We start from the raw sequence: 5,942 nt of genomic DNA, 5'->3' as shown, positions 1-5,942 counted from the left end.
GCTCACAACAGTCTAGGTGACAAAGAAAGACATACAGAACCCCCATTTATTCTATCACCTTTACAACCCAGCTAGCACATAACGTTCTGACAACCATATTGGTATGAAACAAGCAGGGAGCTAGCCCGAAGTCCAACGCGCTATCGACTATGCCCCAAAAGCATGCTCGAGCGGCAGTCGATATCCGCGCTTATAAACCCAGGGTCGTTACAATATGTTTCTTAGAGATTGGTGATGGTCCTATGGTTAATTTGCATACAACTTTCCAACAACTTCCTGGGAATGGTGCAGGATCGTTACTTGGCTTTGTAACATTCTCAGCACATTTAAGAATCTTAACAAAAAAACTATATTTCTTGGCATTTCATTACTTTAACAGAACATTTCCTACAAGTTAAAACATGGTTACATTTCATTTATATTTTGGTAATGTTCTAGGAACGTTCTCCAACTGGTTTGACATTGGGAATTGTCCTCAAATGGTTCAGAGAACGTTAAGAAACAACGTTATTTTGTGGGAATTTCAGTACTTCAGCATGGTTCTATTAAAATTAATATTCTCAAACTGTTCTGAGAATGTTAAGACTTTCCATAAAAAACACATGAAAGTTTAGTAACATTTAGAAAACATTCTAAAATGTTTATTTAAAAACACATTCCTTTCTCAGAATTTTAATTGATTTTTAAATTAACTTTCTAAGAATGTTATTTAAAAGGCCCGTGGTTGTGAATACAGAGATTTTGTCCCTGCCCCGCCCTGCCCCGCCCCCTCCTGAAAACCTATTTCTCAAAGCTAAGGATATGGATCACGTTCTGCGGTGTGTTATTTTACGCACACAACTTAGCTACTGCTCATACTCCCCCTCCTTTAATGTTTATCTCTTTACTCACCCTCTTCTGAACCATGATGATGTAGCCTATGTCTGCTTCATATTTCTGAATAAAAAAACCCTGCATCGATTTGAACAAACAAAATATATATTGAAAGCTAACCTTCTCTGTCTGTTGTAAAGCATATTGCAGTTACACAAGAGGTACAGAGACCCTGCAGTATGTGTATGTGAATAACTCACGTCGGAGAGTTTTGTAAAATGCAAGCATAATCCTTTACTCAGGTATTACATGTTACAGGTCATGACATCCCACTCAGACACTCATAATGATCCAGTTTATATATCCTAGATAGGTGCCCGACTAGCGCCATCTCTGGGTTGGCATTATGCCCACTATCTTAACTTCTTCCTTTTCATATATAATTAGCTCGAGCACTTCATACCATTTCAATACCACAGTGAAAATACCTATTTACATGATCAACACCTTTAAAAAATACATTATAATATAACACAATTCATTGTCCATCTCTTAAGGGACATTGTCTCCCGTACCGCATGGGCGGTCTTATTTTAGCCCTTGTCCTAGTGTGTCACACTGATACCACTAGGACCTCTGGGACGTTGGGCACATCTGGGAGCCTCAGGGCCTCTCCTTCCTCTTCCACAGCCTCCTGAAATTGCGGAGGTACTGTCGGCAGAGATAACTGCCCTGGTGGGGTCTTCCCAGTCTCCTCTTTATGTGTAATGCCCACACGATCCAGAGGATATTCACAGTCATCCCATGTGTCCCTCCTGTGCCATATGCTCTCCTGACCTGGGGGTATGTCCTTCCGGTTCCTTCGATACTTTCGGCCCTTTACTTCCACTTCATATGACCTTGCGCTAATGTGCCCTATGTATGTGCCAAGATGTATGTGGCATCCCTGGTGTGAGGTGACAGGAGCACTCTGACAGCTTGGCCTTGTTTTATTACAGGTTGATTTTTTGCATACTGGTCAATGTAATGTTTTGACTTATCCTGACGTGCACGCTTGTGTGCCTGAACATCCCTAATGACCTTTAGTGCGAGGAGCTTGGGAGTTGTTGGCAACAGAGAGCGAGTGCGTCTAGACAATAAGCGCTGTACAGAACTGCAGTCGAAGCCCTCTGTGGGAGTTTTTCTCGACACCAAAATGGCTTGCCACACATCTGTATAGCCTTTGTGATGAATCTTTGCTATTTTCACTGCTGACTCTACGTTACCAGTACTCTGGCTGTGGTAGGGTGGGGAGGTCACATGATGGAACTCCCAGGCTAATGAAAACAAAGCAAAGTCTTGGCTCGTGAACTGGGACCCATTTTCCGTAACTACACCACTGAGGTATGCCACATCTGCTAAACTGCTGCTTAAAACAGTCGATAATGCAAGCGGCTGTTGTGTCAATCACTTTCTCCACTTCCCAAAAATCGGAATAGTAGTCCTCTATAATCAGACAGGGAACGTTCTTGACTGTGAACAGATCCATTCCCACTTTAGACCAAGGATGTGCTGGTACATCATGTGGGTGCAACGTTTTCTTTTGTTGATTCGGTGTAACTTTACATTTAATCAGGAGACCACAAGGCAATTTCAAGTTTGTATCTTTTAGAGACCCAATTCGTAATATAGTACATTTGTGTTTTAGGGGTGGCAGGTAGCCTAGTGGTTAAGGGCCAACAACCTAAAGGTCGCTGGTTTGAATCCCCAAGCCTGGAAGTTGAAAAAAAATCTGATTTTCTATCCATGAACAAGGCAGTTAACCCCCAATAACAACTGTTCCCTGGGTGCTGATGGTGTGGATGGCGATTAAAGCACCTCTCTGATTCAGAGGGGTTGAATGCATTCAGTTGTGCAACTGGCTAGGTATCCCCTTTCCAGGGAAATTATCCAAGTCCTCAATAAGGCCTTTGAAGATTGAGGACTCAAAAGAAAGCTTTAATCATCAACGTACAGTATTACTTTTGTCTCTAATCCCTTCATTGTTTGCCCCTTAATTAGATCATTTGATTTTTTAGAGCTAACAGTTCAAAGGCCATAATAAATAAGTATGGTGACAGAGAGAAACCTTTTTACGCCTCTTGACAATTCAAGTTCTCAGAGAAGTAACCGTTATTTATTATTTTTTATAAAGAATTGTTGTACATTATTTAATAGTTATTTTAAAAATCCAGGCAGGCACGTATAAACTGATTCTAGACATACTGTATCGAAGGCTTTCTCAAAATCTGCTATAAAGATTAGACCTGGTTTCCCTGCATTCTCATAGTTTTCAATTATTTTCAGTTGTCTAATGTTTTCTCCAATATATCTTCCTTTGAGGTATTGGAAATGAGAAATTATGCAAGTAATGTTATTTGATAGTCTGTTTTTTTGTGCGTGTTTACCAGTAATTAAAACATAGTAGCAATGGATCTTTCAGTAGTTCCTAAAAAGTTTTTATATCTCTATTGGAATGCCATCAAGGCCGGGGGTTTCCCCCGTCTGAAAGGAAACCATTTTCAACCACAGTTCGTCCTGTGTAATTAGGCCTCGCACCTAGTTTAACATTATTTTTTGGGGAGAAGGATATCACAAAACTCATCGTCAAGTGAGACTGATTCATCCAGATCAACGCCTGCAGCGTTTTCATCTAATTAAACTAAATTGTGAGGCCACAAAAAGTATTCCACCCAACGGGCAAACCAGAATGAACGCACAGTCTTTTCTTCTTCAATCTGAGCCAGATTGACAGCGCTCTGACCCAATGAGAATGGGGGGAACCAAAGGTGGCCAATCATACATCAGTGGTGGCTAGTGCCACCTCGTACCGCTGCTGCTTCCTAAGGGCGTCATGACCAATATTGCTCCTCCAAGCGATTCCCTTTTATTGGCACTAACTAATGCAACTGATCGCGTGTTCTGGCAATGGATTGGGAATTCAATGTGGATATAGTGGTGCTGACTGAAACTGAGTTAAAGGTTAGAGACTGATAGAGATGAAGATAAGACAAGAAAGAGCAGACAGTGGAATCCATTATGGCCAAATGCCACCTGAAAAATCATAGGTCAGTTTAGAGTTTTTAGATAGAGTGGAAAAAAGGCATCGTCAACATGTTTTGAAGTGACTTTGGAAGTGTGTGGGGGCTCTTCCTTCCACACACTGTTTCGCACTCAACAATGCTAACTGGCCAATAAAACAAACCCTTGGGTTACTAACGCACTTGCCCATCAACTTTTAAGGTATCAATACGAGGTCAATCTGTAACTTGGACAGACAATTAGGTTCTAAATGTGTTTGTGAATCTGAAATAACACATTACCATGGGAAAAATCTAAGCGACATTATATTATAAGGTCACCTGTAAACTTCTTATTGTTCCACATTGACATCCCTGTTTCTCTGTAACTAATTAGCTAATTAGTCATGTGTAGCGCTGCACTGCTACTGTTGTGGCACACCTGGCTTCTGAGTCACTGATAGACTGAATAAGGGAGAAGAGCGTGTCCAACAAATTGATTGGACGGAGCCTCTGTGACAAAGGCAGATGGTAGCGCATCAATCAAACTGCTGAAATGGATGTCAAAGGACTTCCCTCATCTCACTCTAAAAAAAACTTACATGTAAATAGAATGCTAAGGATGCCTGGAACTTTGTGTAATTAGCTAGTAATGTCAAATCTCCACCAAATAATTATTTTTTATATATATGTTTTTATATGTATTGAGATACAGGTGAATACTGTCACCCACCAGCCCTTGGGCCAATGAGCTTGACACCTTGATAAGCTCATTTCCTGACTACGCCTCACCGCTCTTCATACTTGGCAACTTCAACCTCCCTTCGATAATTTTTTTCTCTTTCCCCTCCTTGCCTTTTTTGGCCTCACCCTTTCCCAATCCCCTACAACTAACAAGGCAGGCAATACGCTGTATATCAACTTTACCAGAAGCTGTTCGCATTCTCATTTCACTGCAACCCCCCTCCACGTTTCTGATCACCACTTTGTTTCCTTTTCTGTCTCCCTTTCCTCCAACCCTTGCCACTCAGCCCCTACCCAGATGGTCTTGCGCCGTTGCAATCTTTGCTTTCTCTCTCCCACTACTCTCTCCTCTTCTATCCTATCATCTCTCCCTTCTGCAAAATCCTTCTCCCTCCTGTCTCCTGATTTTGCCTCTTCGACCCTAGTCTCCTCCCTTTCTGCATCCTATGACTCGCACTGTCCCCTTTCCTCCCGGGTGGCTTGGCCCTCCCCTCCTGCTCCGTGCTTGAGTGACTCATTGCGAGCTCCCCACTGCCTTCTCGTCCTCAGTATCTCAGTATTAAAATGGCCCGAGTCGCTCCCCTCCTCAAGAAACTAACACTCAACTAATCTGACGTCAAAAACTATAAACCTGTATCCCTTCTTTCTTTTCTTTCCAAAACACTTGGAGCGTGCGGTCTCTGACCAACTCTCTCGCTATCTCTCTCAGAACGATCTTCTTGACCCTAACCAGTCAGGCTTCAAGACGTATCACTCAACCGAGACTGCTCTTCTCGGTGTCACGGAGGCTCTCTGCACTGCCAAAGCTGACTCTCTCTCATCCTCCTAGATCTATCCTCTGCCTTTGACACCGTCAACCATCAGATCCTCCTCTCCACCCTACAGGGCTGGGTGTCTCAGGCTCTGCACACTCTTGGATTGCATCATACCTGGCAAGCCGCTCCTACCAGGTGACATGGAGAGGATCAGTGTCTGCACCACGTACCAAAGCTCTTCTCTGTCCTGTCACCCCAATGGTGGAACCAGCTTCCCCCTGAAGCTAGGACAGCAGAGTCCCTGCCCATCTTCCAAAAGCACCTGAAAGAGGTAGGGACCTCTTCAAAGAGAATCTTAAATAATCCCCCTCCTCACCCTGACCCCCCCCACTTTTTAGTTCTGACTTTGCTGTTAGCTACTTTATTGAGGAAAAGTGTACTTACTATGCCTGTGATATGTGGATGTCCCACCCATCTATCTTAAGATGAATGCATTAACTGCATGTTGTTCTGGATAAGAGCATCTGCTAAATTACTGAAGTGTAAATGTAAATACACATAATGAACATAAAAAATGAATGCAAAAACATGA

The sequence above is a fragment of the Oncorhynchus tshawytscha genome, linkage group LG21 (genome assembly GCF_018296145.1).
Source record: "Oncorhynchus tshawytscha isolate Ot180627B linkage group LG21, Otsh_v2.0, whole genome shotgun sequence".
In the NCBI taxonomy this organism is placed as follows: domain Eukaryota; kingdom Metazoa; phylum Chordata; class Actinopteri; order Salmoniformes; family Salmonidae; genus Oncorhynchus; species Oncorhynchus tshawytscha.
Note: the sequence above shows the minus strand (reverse complement) of the source record.